General features: G+C 37.2%; 2 pseudogenes across 1 annotated transcript; one reads left to right on the top strand and one right to left on the bottom strand.

Annotated features, from left to right (window-relative positions):
- Window positions 1-445: 445 nt before the first annotated feature.
- LOC110045685 (uncharacterized) lies at window positions 446-20,520 on the bottom strand (annotated as a pseudogene). The gene is made up of 10 exons (XR_016208140.1): window positions 20,324-20,520; window positions 18,209-18,279; window positions 15,300-15,568; window positions 13,618-13,703; window positions 11,688-11,811; window positions 10,472-10,598; window positions 7,178-7,230; window positions 6,430-6,715; window positions 2,628-2,719; window positions 446-2,544 (listed from the first exon to the last, which is right to left on the bottom strand). The product of XR_016208140.1 is annotated as an uncharacterized LOC110045685 (transcript).
- LOC149118261 (uncharacterized) lies at window positions 16,021-17,090 on the top strand (annotated as a pseudogene).
- Window positions 20,521-20,662: the final 142 nt, after the last annotated feature.

The following is a 20,662-nucleotide window of genomic DNA, read 5'->3' as shown; positions in this document are numbered from 1 at the left end:
ACATAAAGAATAGCAAAGCTCGACGTCGACTGTTATATGTCACGAAAACATTTATCATCATCGTTTATACGTAATTCTTCACAACAAGCTTTGATGCCTGCTCTACTTCTTTAGTATACGAATTCCTTCACACTTCTCTTAATTCCCTCAGGTTGGCGAGGAAAACACTTAAGTGTCTTACCTTAAATTTGTGTGTCTTCTCCTGTTATTACACCGTCATCACACAGGAAATATACGTATTTCACCCTTGCCTCCCTGCGCTTGAGTTGTTATGTCGCCGTATGACAGTGTGTGGGCTGATACCGGATCCGTGCTTGAGAAGTCAACGATGTTTATAATTAGGCTGTACACCAATAAATTCTAATCCCAATTCACACATCGCACTCTGATACGTCGTGATTATTCAGCAGTTATCGATCAAAATACACTTTGTAAGAGTCATCTATTTTCAGAAAGTCGTCATTTTCTTTAATTGTTATCCGTACAATATGATCCCATAGTTGCGTAAAATTAAAATGTACTTGGTTTATCGACCGTCCTGTCCCAGTGCTGTAATTTATGTAAAGTAAGTGATGTATTCACTGCACGTATCCGTGTGGGAAAATTTCAAAGAAAAACCTCAAGAGGCTTAGCCTATTAAAGCCCTTTTGTCAAGGTGAAAGTGATTTACGGTCATGACAATATACACTCAACACTCTGCTAAGCGTGTTTTTGCTGCACAGAGGGACACCTGGTAGGGTAAAAGTCCATAATCGAAGACTAATCGGTTTAGCATCACAGGTTAATTATCCAAGGATCAAAAGCGTTGCCACACTAAGGATTACTCCTTTCATAGTGTGCGGACATAAATACGGGTAGATTTATAGATAATACTGACCCTTTGGACTAATACCGTCGTTGGCAGTGAAGAAGACTGTAAAAATCCATTATATATAACACTTAGGGTTAGACACTTATGGTAAGTTTATTATCACAAGTACCAGTTCATGATAAGTGTCTCAGCGGGAATGCCCACCCAAATGATATTGGACTCGCTCCAACGAGTGATAAAATTTTCATTTTTCACTTTTTCTTTCCTCCTCTTTCTTTTCTCACCCCAGGGTTTGACGCGCTCAGTCTAAACGTGCTACAATGACAACAGTCTGAAAAGGTGGAGACTCGTAAAACGGCGAGGAGAAGGTTTACTGGTAAAATGGGTGAAGAGTCAACAACTTCCACCACTAAAAGCGAAAGGGTTTGTGAAAATACGCAAATTCCGCATGCAGTAAACCTAAACGCTTCTGCGAACTTTGAAATTATAACTCGTACGTGTAGTTGTAAGTGTAAATATTAGTCTGCACATTTCTCGCGCTTTTAAGTCTCGATCCAGTATGTTTTTAAACCGCGTGCCCGATATTTTGCTTAAACGGAAGCGTTCACTTCTTTCAAGTAAATACATGTTGAAGTGTTTTCGTGTATTCACTATATAATATTGACCATGCCTGAAGTTCCAAACATATTTTTCTAAAAATGTTTGTAAACAAGACACAATCTCAAGAGTGTTATGTGACAACAGCCCCAGGCGTGGATACATGAAATACGGCTCAGTAAAATGAGGAAAATATATTAATTTTTCTTTTCTTCGCGTATTTGTTATAATACGAAGACAAGTGAAGAAACGGTATACAGTGTGCCAAGCTTCACGCGACAGAATATCATAAGATATGCATGTAGGCATGTCATTTCAAACTTATAATACCAGGTATTTTTCTTCATTCGCAAGTCAATATTTGACAGTTAAATAGTTCCTACACAATATCAATCTTACCAAGTCACGCTTTGTAGGGGACATTACAACTGGAATTAAAATAATTACTTAAGCTCTTTATATTTCTCTTAATTGTATTTGTTTGTTTTCCTTTTTTTCCCTCCAGTAGACACGCCCACTAATGCCGGTTCAATATGAGCTTTTGCACCCGTTACACTTATAGCCTGCAATTTGCCAATTTAGATCAAACGGCACTTTTTTTCCCAATGGATTCACAGCCTTTGACAGTATAACTGGAATACCACCATAGGTCGTATGCAAGGTTATTTTCATTCGTTCCATGAACCGTAACCTCCTCGGCAACTTCAGATTCTTGTAGGTTGCCAAGCCCACTGCTAGAAAAACACCAAAAACCAAACGAACATAAAAACCTGTTTGAATCGTCCATGTCCCGGTGACTAGAACCCGTGTCATGCGGTAACATACTTGCGATGCTTTCGATAAGTATTGTCCTCTAAAATGCTATGCATCCCCGAGGCTTGATCATCCCATTAAAACATCCCATATTCAGGCTGGCAGCAGTTTGTGCTCCTGTTGCACTGTTCTCTTGGGTTGATGTTTTCAACCTAAAAGAGAGGCAGTAACCTAAAGGAGCCAACCTAGTCAACCTAGACAGGCTAGAAGTTAATTACGCCAAAGAGATTCGGTACCATCCTTAAGCTATTGCGCTGGGCTGTAAGTGATGCTCCATACGCCTTCACTGCTCCAAGATCATCTTCTACTTTCTGTAACAAACTCTACAACACGGAAAGAGGAAAACGGTTATAAAACCATTGGGCCGTGTCAAATAGTTATGAATAATACACACAGGCAAATGTACCTTAAGGTCTTCCATTTCTTTATTGAGTGAGATGTTCTCCTCCTGTGACGATAGAACCACTTTCCGAAGTTCCCTTAGTTCAAGCTCTCTATCTGTAAAGAGATCAATAAAATAACTGATTTGAAGCAACAACAGCATCGTCATTAACAAACACGACAAGGAAAAAAATAGGTGCTCGATGAGCACATGAATCCACGGCCGTAAGTAAGTGGATTAGGAATCTCTGCAGGACCTGGGTTAAATTCAATGTCTCCAGATAACAAAAGCTTCTTTTCTGACAAGAGGTAGTTCTTATTATCAAACTGAACTCGGACAAAAATTCTGGATAACATTTATAATTCCTACCAGAAGACCAACACTTTTCTTGTTCAAATTTTGTTTAAAAAAATCGAGTAAAAACAGACTCTTCTTCATGAGCAAGCTTGACAATACATAGCTTAGAGCTGGTAGCCACAGTGAATAAAACAGATGAAACGGGAACACTTTTCTTCCAGAAATGATTAATTCTACCTCTTACTTTTCTGTGTTTAACTGATTTTAAAACTTCGCGTGGTAATCTAAATGGTTCTCTGTCTCTTTTCCTACATGAAGCAACTTATAAATATACTGATCAAAGATTAAAGATTTACTCTTACATGTACCTTGCCTAAGTGTATGTAAACACTGGAAAGATTGGCCTTCACTCCGAGTATTTGCAGAGAAAATACTAGTTACATAATGACCAGGCATAGCTTCTGTGGATGTGTTTTCCATGGTCATGATTTCGTCAACTAAAGCTTTTTGTTTGCACTCTACTAAGAGAGTCATATCCCCTTAAGAGGAACTCGCACGTAATCGCGGTGGAATTGACTGCGTTGTGCTCTGACCGCATCATCCTTCGAAAGGGATGCGTACTCCCTCGAAAAGGCTGTATAATCCCTTGAAAGGGTCGAATTATCCCTTAAAAACGCTGCATAATCCCTCGAAAGGGATCCGAGTTTCCTTGAGAGGAATGAATTACCGCGAACGGTGAATTCGTGATTTCTGCGCCATTTGAATCGCCCAGTGATCGATGTAATCGGCTTGATTGTAGATTCTGTTCTACATTGCGAAATATTGTTTTAAAATTTGAGTGCATGGCATTAATGTCCTCTGCATCACAAGCAACATTAGGGACCTTTATACGATGCAAGGACGGGAAGGCCAAGACGGGAACGGCAGTGGACGCGGGAAATAAACTTTCTCGTGCCGTGTGGCCAAAGGCAAAATGCTTTAAGTTGTGTAATTTTCGTATAGGACGGCGACGTCAATATCTCTAGCTTCATAAAAGCTTTTCATAAAACCAATGACATCCCTTTGAGATAGTATAGAAATATTATCCAGTTAAGCTTAAACGACGGTGAACAGACGACGCGGAACTTACTCTTGTTTATATATGTAAAGCAAACCTTCCTGATATCTCGGTATTTAATACGGGGTGTCTGGAAAACCCGAATAGCGAATAGCGAATAGTGAATAGTCCCGTATAGTGCGAATAGTCTCGAATGGTACGAATAGTGGCGAACAGTCGCGAAAAGTGGCGAATAGATCAACAATAGTCTCCATTTGGCGCGAAAATATGCTCAGATATTTGTCCGCGGACATTATCTGTTCCGAGAAGCGAACAGTTTTCCGAGAGAGCGTAGCTCGAGGAAAACTGTGAGCTTCAAGGAACAGATAATGTCCAAGACAAATATCCGAGCATATTTTCGCGCCAAATGGAGACTATTGTTAATCTGTTCGCCACTTTTCGAATAGTAGTACGAATAGTGCGAATAGTGGCGAATAGTTAACAAATAGATTCCATGTTGCCGTGCGTCTGTTCAATAATAGATCACAGATGACGTCAAAATGTGGTAAGAACAAAAAAGTGACTCACGAGGCGATAGCCGAGTGTGTCACTGATGTTCTTACCACATTTTGACGTCTTCTGTGATCTATTACTGAACAGACGCACGTCAACATGGAATCTATTTGTTTTACATCATAACGAAACAAACTACTACAGATAAAGCTTTTTTATTTCAAAATCTTCCAACATAACTCGAAAGCCGGCCTTTGCCCACTTTGGCGAACACGAAAAAAGCCATTTGATGTAATCTATTGTCTATACAAATTGAAGCAATCTCATTGGTTGCTATGCATAGCGAAGAATTTTGATTGGTCCAGGAAAATCACGCCACTGTCAAACTTGACTCGAGCGTCGCTTCTCGTGGAATGAAAACTTACAGCGAAAGCAGAATTGAACTGCAAAATCTACAAATCTTAAAGAAAATGCTGGATAAGTCAAGTCAGGTTTTGTCATCAGAGCAGCCCTGTGAGCCGAAAAGCTTGGACGTTGCTTCGAATATTGCAGGAGTTGAAAAACTACGCTCGGAAAACTTGCGGTTGCGGTCAACCTGGAGGCCATTCGATTCGAGTTTTGAATGAAAGGAACGTTAGTGATGGTGGAAATTTGTGTCCTCTGTGGTTGGAAATTCTCAAATCAGTGTGAAATAGTGTCGGAGACACCTTTTAGCTGCGATACAGTTGGCCGTGAGCTGTGGTGAGCTATATTTTGCTCGCTGTTGTGCCCTGAAACGGACCAGAACATTCGCATCGGAAAGTAAGGTTATCTGTTTATTTTCACTGATTTTAAGAAGTAGTTTTAATGTTTCATTCCAGACAATTACTGTGTCAACAATTATTTTGAGACTGAGAAGAGTTCAATGTTTTAAAATAAAATAAATTAATCTCATAAAGATTTTGTTTACTGGGTTTGTTAAATTCGAGATAAAGTAATGGTTCTCGGCTTACCAAGACCAATTTTGTGTTTGGTTTAGTCTCGCTCGACCGCCGACTGAGACTGCTCGAGTATTTCTTCTTCTAAAACAGAAATGGCTTTATCTTTCTTCTTCCTGCTAGACTATGCTTCTGGTACCTGTTCAATGCCTGTACAACACTTTCCTGTACCTTATCTTTTGCCCAGTCATGTAAAATATTATCTAAATTCTCAAAACTTTCCGCCATTTTAAAACACAGCGGGAAAAACTTTGAAATGATGACGTCAATCGTGCGTCTGTCCTCTAATAGATCATAAGCTAGAACCAATCAAAATGTGAGAATAACTTGGGTTATTATATAATGGCAAATAGTGGCAAATCGTGGCAAATAAGGTACCTAGTATCTCGCAGTCAACCTCGCAGCAACGTAGGATGGGATTTTCCCGCTAAAAAGCACAGACGCTTATCAGGACAAAAGGTGTTTCTAAACGAATTTTCGTCTGTTTTAACCGCTGCAAAAGCGTGAATACTTCTTTATTAGATTATCCTTGTGCTTTCTGTTTTCTTAATGTCGGCGATGGACAGCCCTAGCCTGAGTTCGGAGAAGAAAAGGTAATAAATTCACTGAAATTCTGTTGCTAATTTGGATAATTAATTAACGCAGGATATTACATCTAAAGCGGTGACTATTGACGACTATTCGTCATTATAATCCATCAAATATTTTCGCTCGCGCGCGATTGGTCTAAACGCGTCATGTGACCGAATATTCCCCAGCTGAAACTGGGGAATATCCGACAATATTCCCCAATTTTCAAAACTACGCGCGTTGCGAAAAACATTTGAAGAATAATAGATTCCAAAAGAAACCAACAAAAAACAAGAACAAGACACAAGCTCGAGTACATGTAATTTACACAATAAGCTCACATAAAAGTAAATACCCCTAACGCATGGGAACCATACAGCATTAGAAATGCTTTATTCAGTGGCCATTGTTGTACAAATGCAAATGTACTCACTCAAGTTTTGTTCCAAGAACTTCTCGGTAAACTGTGAGATAGTGAGCATTGATTCAGTTGGTATCAAGTTTGCGCCTACAGTATCTGCCACAGCAGTGCAGGGAGCCAGGTCAGGAGAGTCACTCACAATCTTATCAGTGCCATTGGCATTTTGTTCCGCTTCGCGTTCAAACTCTCCAGTGAGCATCAGTAAATGCTGTTTTCCAAACAAATGTTCTTTCTTATTGTGAGGGGAGCTGAAGAACTGGTTGCAGACCCTGCAGTATAATTCGTTAGAGTCATCTTCCTGCAAAAGCCACAGACAGAACAATGATTGAAACACAAACAGAAAACAAACAAAAACCGCTATAAAAGAAAAACAGCAACAGAGTCATTACTACGTGCATTAAATCAATTCCAACACGAGGAAGGAGTTACCAAACAGAGAATGTAGTCTACTTAAATGCCCATAATGTATGTACAACCGATGGTCAGGCCTGTTGCAAATTCAAAGGCCAAGCCAGTCAAGAATGAAAGTTCACGACAGTTAAAGACAATTCAAACTGTTTTAATTCAAGAGAGTTCTGGAAAGAAAGAAAGAGAGGAAATCGCAGGCTACAAGAGTGACAGTCTGGAACCTTGACCAATTCTAGTAAAAACATTAACGTGTAGTCGATTCAAATTGTATGAGTACACGTGCATGTAGCATTAATCCAAATGCGGCAAAAGAATAAAAGTTGTATAGAGAATCTACCACACATTCACTTACCATTTGTTCGCTCAACAGTAAGCTCGACGGCACTTCCTCAGTAGTATCTACTCCTGAAATTGTCGCAACGAAGGAAATAAATATTTGTATATCCTGAATACGAACTCTCAGAAACCCACTATGTTACTTAATTTTGGCATGGCATTCAAGGCAATATTTACAGTACAAAATACACGTTGGAGTTATCCAATAGTTAATAGTCAATATTTAAGGTAAAGGAAAAGCAATGAAGCTCAAATGACTGTTCGGTTTCGTTTGGAAAAGACGCAGACAGATAAGAGTCCAAATAGAATTTGACGACTGATAAAAAAAAAAAAAAAACAAAAACAAAAAAACAAACAAACAAAACAGAAAAACATTCAAACACACGTTTATTATGATTGTCCGACGTGATTTTATGTTCACTAAACAATTAACCCTATCTGAAAAATATTGAAAGTACACGAATTAATCATTTTTCAATTTAAACGTTTACATAGAAGGCTTGCTACGAACTATTTTCCCAAGAAAGAGCAAAAGAGCTACGGTCTCCCCAAAACGCAGACCATGCAGCAGGGTCCGAAATTGCGCTTTCCTGGTCGCCAATGTGACTAAAAATTTTGCACTGGCGACCAGAATTTCACAGCTGGTCGCCAGCGGGCGATTAACTATTTCAAGCCACGATAATTACACAAACTTTGATTTTCAGCCAAATCGATTAAAATAAAATTCAAAGCCGCCCGCCAATTGGTCACTTAATTTTTACCTTTCCGCTGCTTTTGAAGTATAAAACCGATTATCCTGTTATTATAATTCTACCACAACGTTTCACAGCTATGATCACTGCGAAGCTTCGCCGCCATGTTTTTCCAGCGGTTTCCCATAACATACGTATTGCGGGCGCAGAAGGCCAGGTGCGTTCTTTCGCCATGAACATTTATTCAGGCGATGTGGTGTCCAAAGATGTCCTGAACTCTTTCCGTAATTTATTACAAAGTGGAGACGGAACATCCGCGAAGAAATTAGTGGAAGATTTCGATATTCAACATGGCGATCCATCGACCGTCTTGACAGAACGCGAAAGGAAAGATCGTTTTGCACATAGAGCAAAGAACCAAACGGCAGTTTTCAGTCGGGTACATTTCTGCTCCAAAAGGTAGAGACCAGAGAAGGTATAAAATTGACTTGAAACATTTGGCAGTCGCACGAAACTGCGTATATGGCCGTCATTCGATTCGTTCGTCGTGGCTTTTCAGTGGTAGGTGTATAAATAATCAGCGTGTTTGTATTTAATCTTATCGTTAGCGGAAAAATCGCCATCATTGCGGCCCCAAACGCGTTCTCTTCGTTCCGATTCTTAAAAGAAAAATTGGCGAGCAGAATTTTCCATCTGGCGACCAAAAATTTTGGTTTGTGTTTCGCTGCGAAAGAAAAATTTTATTGACACTTTTTGGTGACCACATTTTTCCATATGGCGACTGAAAGAAAAATTTCAGTCGCCAGTTGGCGCCTGCCTAAAAAAGTTAATTTCGGACCCTGTGCTGACTGCAGATTGCAGACCGTGCAGACCATGCAGACCGTGCAGACCGATTACTTTTTTTCTAACACTTGACTCACTTTTTTCGTTTCTAGTGACAAAATAGTGTTCAATATGTCCTAATGTTTGTTATTTATCCACAGGCGGCACAAACTCAACATCTGACTGTTGATTCACGCGATTAATGGACTTTCTATGGGAAATTCCCTTTACTGGTCCTAAATATACTATAATCAAGCATAAAAACAAACTTACATAAATTCTGGGCGCAAATTGCATCAATTTTTGATGGGTTTGTGGTTTTATTTATTTTGTCTTTTTTTTGTCTTTTTTTTTTTCGATTTTCTTAGTCTTCATTCTCCTCTTAACTGATTCATAAAAAAAAGGCAAGGACGGTGATTCCAAGCGACCTTGTCCCACAAATCGCTTTTGCTTCACAAAGTACAGAATCGCCATTAGACTAGGAGTATTTCCTCTTTTGCTTAGTTAAGCGTGACCGTAAACCTCGAGGAAAAAAATCCTCGCATGAAATTTTTTCCTCGAGGTTTTCTTATGCGTCACGCACGATTGACTAAGCGAAACAAGGATCACTCGTAGTCTAAATCGCCATGAAAACACAACTGCCATATGGACAGATAAATTAATCATCGCATCAACTCATCACGGCAACCGTGCTGCGCAGAGAATTTCAAATGCTATTCAGTTTTCTGTGATCTTTCCATGCGCTATACTTTTTTGGCGTGATCGCAGTCACGTTCCAACAGCCATTTGGAATTACATTTTGCACACCTTGAGTACAAAATGCACATGTTACCTGTGACATTACATTACAAGTGAAGTTTATTTCTACATTTTAAAATAGCTTCATTTAAGCATATTAAAGGGAGTTTGCTTTGCAAAATCTATAGAACATCAACATTCACATACCACCGAGTTCGCGCGGCCTGTGGATAACAAACACTCCGATGCATAATTGAAGAGAACCAAAAAATATGCGAGTCAAAAGTAAATCCAAAAATCAAGAGTAAGAAAGACAAGTACTCAGTCTGCACAGTCTGCATGGTCTATTATATGAGTACGGGGATATTCCTATTTACCCTTTGAAATGCATTTGTAGCAGACTGTTATGTCACGTCATGCTATTAATGTATCGAATTGTACTGTCATGTAATGCCATGTAATGCGACACCATGTAGTGTATTGTATTGTAGCGTATTGAAATGAAATGTAAGTAGAGTAAATATTGTGTCACAAGAGTTGTATCAAAATAGAGTTAGTATTGTATCTTATTAAAAGTAGAATAAGAATCGAGCCGTATTGTAAGTAGAGTACATATTGTGCTGTACTACATGTAGAGAGCACTGTACTTAATTGTAATAAAGTAAAGTAAGTACAAGTACAATGTATTGTACCATACTGTAAAGAGAGTAGAATATTGTATTGTATTACAAGCAGAGTAAGTATTGTGTCGTACAAATGTAAGTAGAGTAAGAATACGTACATTGTTCTAGTATTGTTCTGAAAGTAATGTAAGTGTAGTTTCTAAACGTAGAGTGATATTGAGATCGTAGCAAATTGTAGACAGTAGAGTACTGTATTGTAAATAATTATGTATTTTGCAAATAAGAAAAACATTAACCACCTCTGGATATTCCCAAGGGTGGCCACTTAATAATGGTTCGACTGCAATTATCAATGACTAAGCCAACCTAATGCCAGCTTAGATTTGGTACACACTATTAATATTTCCTGACTAATTTATATTAACTGTGGCTTACCTACAATGGTCTTGATTTTCTTAGCATTTTGTCTTTTCATAAATGCCTGGTATTGCTCAGACTGTTGGTAAATTTTAAGCTCTTCAATGTAGCGTTTTTTGTCTTCTTCTGCTTCATCCAGGTATTTCTTTAGGTTCAAAAAGCCAAAACAAAAATGAAAAGCAAAGGATTTTTAAATATTCTAGGAAAAAATGGGTGGTCTACTTTAACCTCAAATCCTAAGCACAAAAGTACTGTCTTGTACTTTGTATTAAAGGGTCTTGATAATAGCAGGCAAGTCAAGAATTTAAAGAAAACGACAAAACTTTTAAGTTTGAAAGACATGTCTCGACAGAGCCTACATCTACTATTATCTTCGGTTGATTCATGTACAAAGCGTTGTGAATTGAATTTGTAATAAGTAGGGAAATGCTAATTGTGATGAATAGTGACAACAAATTGAAGCAAAGCCGTGTAAATCTAAAACTATCCTTATAATCCTTTGACGCTTTGCTTCATTTTGTTGTCACTATTCATCACAATTAGCATCTCTCTACTTATTATAAATTCAACTTCCAAGGCTTTGTACATCAATCAACTGAAGATGAGATCTATCAAAACATTTCTTTCAAACTTAAAAGTACTGTCGTTTTCTTTAAAATCTTGACTTTGTATAAATATTACCCTTCCTAATTCCTAAATTGATAGCTTTTTGCTGATAATCAGTTGGCACATGGCACATCACATTTCAATTTCTACATGTACATGTGCAATCAAAACAATCCATGTGGGCTCCTCTTACAATAATTACTATGCAGAGCTGAGTTGGTGCAGAAGAATTGAAACCAGAATTCCTTGTACTGATCTTTGAGCACTCTTGAATTTATGTACACTCTAGCTCTGCCCCTCACAGAGCATTCAGTGATGTTTGACTGTACATGTTTATTACAAATCGAAAAAACAAACAAAGAAATAATGATAACGATAACGATAACGATAGCGACAGCAATAGCAATAGCATTAACAATAACTTATAATCAAATGATTTAACACACAATTGTTTATGTTCCTAAAGGACGTACATGTGCAGTGGAACCCCCACCCTTTTTTTATGAACACTTTATTCTAACCTGAACAAAAGCTCAGTCAGTTATTTGATTATTTAAAGACCCTATTTATATAACCAGTCTGTTAATATTTGTGAGTTCATGTATGTATTGGTATAAATTTTTCTTACCTGCTTCTCCTCTTGAAGAAGATTACTCCACTCCAGTCCAAGTATCTTTGTTATTTCAGGAAACAGTAAATTAGGATGTTGTTGCTTCACTTCAGCTCGACGACTGTTGATAAATCTCACATACCTGCACAGGTATATCAATAATCAACAATGCACTTTCCAAATACAAAAAAATCATTTTGGGTAAAATTCAGGCCAGAAAAAAGTAGTTTCATTTAAAAAATACTGTTTACATGTACAAATAGAAAACTACTTGTGCAATGCATAGAAAATATACTATCACAATTGAGTGAGATTGTTGTTGCATTGCAGAACATTGTTGCTTTTATTATTATTGAATATAGTATTTGTTTTAGTATTTGCTTTTTGGGTCCGATTTATAAGTTACCTTAAAAGGAAAACTTTGATCAAATGGCATATTAGAGATTTCCCAGTTTATAAAGTTCTGCAGTGATAATTTGATAATTTTCAAGGTAAAACAAAAAAGCTACTGAATGCTACTGAATACTACTCACAACTACTTGTAATCCCAAAGGATCAAGTTATCAAGAGATTTGTAACATTTCTGTGTTTGTTAAAGTGTCCATATGGCCAACGGGATTATTGTGGTTTTGGTATCTCTATAACATCTAAAAAAGTATTCAAACCAAAAGAAATGGATTCTGATGCTTTTTTGCCTTAAAAAGAAGCTTTAAATCCCACTCCAGCCATGCCGAATGAAGTTGATTGCGTAATAAAAGATTGGTGAATCTTCACTTCAGGAACATCTCAAAGCTTCATGTTTTTATTCTACTTGCTTGATGATCGCATTGCTTTGCCAACTTTCATTTGTTTGTTTTTTGTTGACGAAAGCTCCTCACCACCACTGAAATAACAGTGACAGGAACTCTTGGGACTTGATGCTATCCAGCATGACGTCACAAACCATCCAGAAACCTAGACTCTTTTTTTGCACTAACTCATTGTCAACTTCATTAGCTTCTGTCAGTTTTTCTACAGATCTTGCCCCGTATCAAGCTACTTGGAAATAGATCCTTTGGAAATACATCAATTCAGTACAGTTTTATTATTTAAGAAAAAAACTCAAGCCCTTACTTCTTACTAATTTTTTTAAGAATGACTATCATATTTTTATTTATTTATTTATTTTCTTATTTTTTTTGTTTTTGGGAGGGGGTATTTTCCTAGTTTTTTAGTTTTTAAGTTTCTTAGAGTAACATTTTAGTTTGTAGGGATAGTCTGGCATAGCACCTTGGGCAAATAATGGATGTGTGCACTATATAAATAAACTATTATTATTACCATTATTACCATTACCATTATTATTATTATTATTATTATTGTTATTATTATTATTATCATTACTATCATTACTATCATTACTATCATTGGTATCATTACTATCATTACTATCATTACTATCATCACTATCATTACTATCATTACTATCATTGCTATCATTGTTATCATTACTATCATTACTATTATTAATATTATTACTATTATTATTATCATTATTATCATTATTACTACATATGACATATGTATGACATGTGCACAATGTAATCACATGGCTTGTGCACTGGCATATGTTGTCTGCCATGATCATGCACAAAATACATCCACTCAATCAATAGTAAAATGTACATGTATACACTTTATGAAATGGATAAATGGCTACAATGTTTGATTGCATTTGTCAGTCCCATTGGACTATAAACACCAATGTTCCACATGTACAGTATTTAGAGTTCCAGTGGTACATCACAACACAATGAACGCATGCAATCATTATTAATACTGTATGTATATTGATAGCCACTGCAGGCTCACAACATTCTGTATACATGTAAAGGTGATTACATGTCAGTTAAGGTTGTGTTTGGAAAAAAAAAACTCAATAAATAAAAATAATATTTGATAAACTCACCCAGTAATTGGGGCTTTTGGTTTATTCAAATCTGCAAATTCCTTCTTTCATTTTTTCCCTTTTGGCCAACCTCCTTTTCGTTTCTGCTATAAAATATAAGTTACACATATAAATAACTGCACATTAAAGACAAAATAAAATTGTACAGGTAACCATATGAATGCAAGTGCAATTAGGGACTTAATACTGTAAGTGATATTTGAAAATTCCCTCAAAATTGCTCAAGCCTTTAGGCCTGTGCAATTTGAAAGAATTTTCAAATATCATAAACAGTGTAAATCCTTAATTACTCGAGCTTCCAGACAACTACTAATTTAAATTATATGATTGAGATTGCACGCACGTTACTTTGATCTGCAGTGCAAATTAAGAATTGACGATAAATTGGCCTGCTCTCGGCCATTCACAATGAAGTTATTTTCTCAGTCATTGAATAAACAATATTATTATACATTGAACTCACTATCTCTTTTCTGATTGGCTGAAAGCATACAGTGAATTTTTGAAATCAATGCCTGTGACTTCATACATGTAACTGCAGATTATACAATAATCATGTCAAGGACACTCAAGGTCACGATAATCATGTCATGTATGACAGCGGTGCATGATTTCAAAGGGTAATCATGTCAAGTTCGCACACTTTGTGTTGCTTGCCGTCAGTGAAGAAGCAAAAAATGACTTCCATTTTTTTTGTTCAATGTCTAATAAAACAATTATTAGATTCGGTTTTTGTGATATCCAGAATAATCAAGGTCAAGGCAAGGGTTATCAGCCAAAGCCGAAGGCTGAGGCTGATAACCACTACCGAGATCTTGATTATGCTGGATATCACAAAAACTTCATCCAATAATTGTTTATTATAATAATAATAATGATTAACTTATATTGTGCAGATATCAATATAACATTTTCAGCTGCACATTACAATGTTTAAGAAAATATAACTACATGTACTAATCATCCTAAAAACATCTCTAATAAAAGTTGCACTGTATTTTAATTAAATAATAAATATGCAGGTTGCATCCTGTTCAATACTATCTGTATGTACTTGACTGTATTATTTTCATTTCATAGATAACCTTTTCTAAATTAACATAAAATTCAAGGCAAAAATAGCGAATGGTTTGGAAATGAATATTTTACATCTGTTCAGTAAATAAAGTCATTAAAGCAGAACTCTCTGCATGATAGCCTGCACATGCACAAAAGTGCAAGGAATTTTTGGTGGAAGTTCAACAGAAGTTGTTTGTTCACTTGGGAAGTACTGTATACATTGCAGGTTTACAGCATACATGTATATGCCATTCACTTAAGATCAAAGATTATTCATCGATAAGTTAACCTTTTTCAACCAGATGAATAAATTCTTCTTCAATATTAACACTGTCTTTTAATTCATTCACTAGACAAGTATTTCTAATGAATGAATACAAACTGATTTGTGTCTGATAACAGTGTTATTATCAGGATAAAACAGATTAGCCTGTACAAGTAAGTGCATGTTATTCTGACTTACAGTTGTAGTTTGTACCAGAATTTTGGAGTCACAGTACATGTACAGTACTGTACATGAGACAGTGCACTACCCATAATGTATTTATTAATCAGTAAATTTAAAACAAAATGCCCCATAGGGGGCTTAAAGTAAATGACTCAGTACATGTACTGTAAGTTACCTTTGGATCACCAGGTGTGCTGCTTGGTGCCCCTTCAGGCAACACTCCATCTTCAGACAAAGAACCAGAGTGAGGCTGTAATGTAACATTTATTGTCAGTTCATTTGGATGACTGACATTTGACGCACTGCCTGTGACAGATGCAACATCGTCTTCACTGGTTAAGTCAGTTTCCTGTTGGACAGAATCAGCTTGTTGAGACTGCTGAACAGCAAACAGCTGGCTTTCGGGAACTGTGACAACTGCAACTTGGCTATTGAGCACTCCACCTTAATTTGGAAAAGAATTGCCACATTAAGCAAAAAAGGATTAACCCAAAGGGCTCTAAGTTATTTAATGCGGCTAGATGTAATTTAGGCTAAGTTAAACACAAAACAATATTGTTGGCCAGCATTTTCCCTCAGGGTCGGTGTAAAGGCTTGTGTGCATACCAAGAATACAAGTGACTTGTAAGATAATCCACGGTATACCACTCAAAAGCATTGCATAACTAGTATGTATGGATAAAAGTTGTGTTATTTTGTGTTTATTTTACCTCAGTTGGTGACTTGCATGTGTAATGTATATAATAGTTATAATATTATTTGCCTGATATTCAAGAATTATTGGAGCCTTTGGAGAATGCCATATCTAAGGTGCTCATCCCTGCAATTACGGAGCATAGGTGCACTTGGCTGGACAGGGACATTCTAGCACTGCCAGTCCGTCTAGGGGGGTTTGGCATGACAAACCCGTGTCTTGACGCAAATCTTGAGCAATCCTCCTCCGTCAAAGTTACCATCCCGCTGGTCCAACAGATCGTGGCTCAATCCCATCAGATGCCGGATGATTCTTTGGTCAAGCCACTACAACAGGCAATGAGGAGTGAGAGAGCAACGGTGCTCCAAGACAGGGCAGAGCATATCAGAGGGGTAGCCCCACAGAAAGTCCAACGGGCACTTGACCTTGCTGCGGAAAAAGGGTCATCTGTTTGGCTGACGGTACTCCCCCTTCGCGAAATGGGTTTCAATCTAAATAAGAGAGAGTTCCGCGATGCAATCAAACTGCGCTACGATTGGCCGGTCGATGATATCCCCTCCACCTGTGTATGCGGTGATGCTTTTACAGTGGACCACGCAATGATATGCAAGAGAGGTGGGTTCGTTACCCAACGTCACAATGAGCTGAGGGACTTGAAAGCTGAACTCCTGAATATGGTTTGTACCAATGTTGAGATTGAGCCTGTCCTGCAAGACATCTCGGGTGAACAGCTGGGAAGAGGTTCTAATCGAGCTCCAGATGCGAGATTAGATATTCATGCGCGCGGGTTCTGGGAGAACCAATGATCAGCATTCTTTGACGTGAGGGTTTGTCACCCTAATGCTGATTCGTATAGGGACCTAGAGCTCCAACAGATATACCGCAATCATGAGAACGAGAAGAAGCGTCTTTACGCGAGGAGGGTTTTGGATATCGAACAAGGAACTTTTACACCCCTTATTTTCACGTCAACAGGCGGCATGGGAAACGAGTGCCTGCAATACCATTCCAGACTGGCGCAGCTGATCTCCATCAAGAAAGGAGAACATTATGCTAAAACAATCTCCTGGATAAGAGCAAGGACATCCTTCGCTTTACTAAGATCTGCACTAATCTGCCTAAGAGGTTCAAGAGCTAGAAGGAAAGCCTTTTGTGACTTTAAGAACATTGATATTGACGTTGAAACCCAGGAGGGAGCCATTATGTAAACACTGTTGAAATAGGTTTTAATAGTTTATTTCTTTTACTTACTTTTACCTTGTATATACCTTATTTATAAAAAAAAAAAAGTAGTAGTAGTAGTAGTAGTATTAGCATTAGTTGTAGTAACCATGATATCATGACATATATGATATGACGATGATGATAATAAATCATTATAATTATTATTATTATTTTGATATTATTATTACTATTATAATTACCGAAAACTTAAGGAACAACAGAATTTCTGAATTTTTTACCAGATACATGTAAGATTCAAGTTTGTATGAAAAGTGCTCAATAAAGTTTGCTATTATTTTTATATAATAGTTATAATAATAATAATAATAATATTTACATTTTTGTAGGGTGCATTTCTTAACTCAGTGCACCTAACAATATATAACTAACTAAATAAATGGAACAAAAATAACTAACTAAAATAACTAAACAATTACTTACGAAAAGTAACAGTAAAACTTCCTTAAAAAAATTGGTCTTCAGTTCAGTTTTAAAACTTTCCACAGCATTAGCTTCCTTAATGTCTTTTGGAATAATAGAGTTCCATAATTAGGTGTGGCAAAAGAAAAGGCTTTGCACCATAAGTGTCCATTTTAACCATTTGACAAGCGACGAGAGTGATGTAGATCGTAAATCACGCGATGGATGGTATTCCTTAATGAGAGGTTTCAGTTAGTTAGCGGATTGGTCATGCAAGATCTTATAAGTTGTAAGTAGAATCTTAAAATCAATCCTCTGCTCAACTGAAAGACAGTGCAAGTCTTTTGATAGCGGTGTTATGTGGTTTGAACCTTTTGATCCTGTCACAAGGCACGCTGCAGTAATTTGAATCCGTCGAAGCTTATCCCTTTGGCATTTGGGGATACCATATAGGATGCCATCACAATAATCCAAATGAGAAATTACAAGTCTTAAAGTGTTTACCAGTATATGATGTTCTCCACTGAATAATTATGAGTTGGCTTTTAGTGTTATTGTTTGGGAGGAGGGAGTTAATTATGAAATTAATCAATAAACATATAAGTGAACTTGACTGGATCCCAGCTACATGAATTGAACACAGTCAGGTCAGACATACACTGTACATAGAAGTAGCGAAAATATAAATATCCAATTGTGATGGACAACATAAAATAAAACAAATTTTTATTTACATGCACGCATACCTGGACAGGCCAGAGCACCACTTGAACTAACAGCAAATGTCGCTACTCTGTTGCCTGGTATTGCAACACTCCTTAAACAAAAAGCAAAGAAACAAAAGAAAAAAAAACTGGAGTTAAATGAAAACACAATTTATGACTGGAGGGGCATGTCTATGCTGCATGTTAAAGGTGTACAGTATGTAGACCTGTTTAGAACTAGCTAATACATGTAGGTTGAAAAATGCTGTTTAGCTCTTCTATTTCATTGTCTTTGAATGAATTGTTTTAATTATTTTCTGTAAGGAAATTAATTTTATTATGTTGATTATATCATTGACCATGATTAAGTATTTGTGTGCCTCTCTATCCTTACACTTACAATTTCTTATTTTCATCAGAAGTTATCTAAACAATGTTTTTTTTTTTATTACTTGACTTTCACAATATAGCTTCACTAAAAATGTGACTACATCTACTCCACCAAACTGGGATGAAAGGACTGAAAAACAATTGTACATAACTCCAGCCAATACTGAATATGAAACATGTACAGCATCTTGAGGTTACTCTATTTTTAATCAAATCTTGCATTGAATATAGTTTTATAATAAAGTTTCCATATAACGTGCACTCTGATTGGCTGAAATAGCGTGCTTTATCAGAGAACAGAGCACGGGTTGAGCACGGGTTGATCACAGTAAGCTGGCTTGCAAATGTTTGCATCGGAATTTTGACATATTTGACCCAAATTAAACAACCCTTGTGATTCAGACAAATGCAATGGAAACGAGCTCTATGTCTACAGTAAATATGGCTTACAGAGACCATTGTTAGCAACAGTAGTGTGAAAACTGTACTAAAATGACAAGTTTTGCTAGATTCCCGCTGACAAAACACATAGCGAAATAAACAAATTCTCAACCTTACCAGTGCTTCGATAAAAGACATTATATTTGTTACGAAGGCGGATTATACTTAAAAAGTAAAACAATGACAGGATACAACAACTGAGCTGTCTCTGTTTATGAGAAGCTTTATTTTTGTAAAAATGCTCAACTGCTCAAAACAACACTTACATGCAGTGTAGTAATGCTCGCTCTTTGGTCATCTCAGCGAAGTGAACCGAAGAGTGGTCAGCTCAAAGCTTGCTCTGGTATTCTCCTCTTAGTCTGTCTACCTTTTTATGCTAGCTCGGGCGATCTTGCTGCAAGCGGCTGTAAGCCATAAATAACTGTAGCTCCTTTCAAATTCAACTCAGCATTTCGCATTTTCATCCGCAAGCTTTGAGCTCCTGGTTTCGTAATCTTCATTGGAAAAGTGCAGGTTTTCATGAGCCACAATACGGCTGGATTCCTCCGAACTGACAAACCTTTACCTGTCTTTAGATTCTTATTAGAAAATTAACTAAAAGGCGAACTTTGAAGGCATTGTTCTTCTCTCGAAAGCCGCTCGAAACTACTCGAAACCGAAGCTTAAATGAAGTCCAGTTTGTGATTAACAGCTGTCGCTTTGTTAGCCAATCAAATAACTTGAAAAATTCTAACAAGGATTGTGATTGGCTTATTTTAGCGTGCTTTATCAGAGAACAGAACACGGCTGACACCACTTGGAAAATAAAGTTTGGTTTGAAAATTCAGCCGAATGCATGGGGAAATTATTCGAGTCTTTATCATAAAGCAAATAAAGAAGCCTCGACTGTGCTCTGTTCCGTTGTAAAGCACTTAGGAAGCGGTAGAGCACTCGAGAAGTGGGGAAAAACACTCGACTTCGTCTCGTGTTTTCCCTTACACTTCTTTCGTGCTCTACCGCTTCCTGCTTGCTTTACAACAGAACAGAGCACAGTCGAGGCTTCTTTATTTGTTAAATACATGTAAGCTCACAGTAAATATAAGCTACGGCTGTAACTCTACAGGTGCTAGTCGGCAAAAAGTTTCTAGTACATACAAATGTTCTTTGGTTTTCCTCTGCTCCTTAAGACGGACGAATAATTTAGATCAAAATAGTATATTACAATTTTAATTTGCCCTAATAAACCATTAAGCTTAATACTTTGCAAAACCTTTCATACAGTTTAGCAAAGCTACAGAACAAAATATGCTAAAAACCAACAAATAGACCAAATATATAAACACACACCTTGAGATATCGGAGTAATTTTGAGTCACAACAACCTCAGCAAAACAATTCACTGACGATGCAGCCGTTTCAAAGCTTGTTTTATCGCCATCCGATTCCTGGTTCGCAGAAAACGTGGGTATAAAACCCAACGCTGTCACAGGGGAACTCACATTCTCCATTTTGAAGTGGCAGAATGAACCCGCACTTATTGCAGCCAGCGGTTAAGTAGGGACGTTGTGTATGAGTGGCGAAAAGTAGAATGAAAATATCTTAAACAAAATAATTCTCTGGTACAAAATTTCGTTTCGGCAGCCCCCTCTCGTCGGACTTGTTGAAAATAAATTCTGAATATAATAA

Source organism: Orbicella faveolata, unplaced genomic scaffold, assembly GCF_042242905.1.
Source record: "Orbicella faveolata isolate gen_17 unplaced genomic scaffold, um_ofav_v1 contig_1, whole genome shotgun sequence".
Lineage (NCBI taxonomy): Eukaryota > Metazoa > Cnidaria > Anthozoa > Scleractinia > Merulinidae > Orbicella > Orbicella faveolata.
This window is presented reverse-complemented; position numbering and strand designations above follow the sequence as displayed.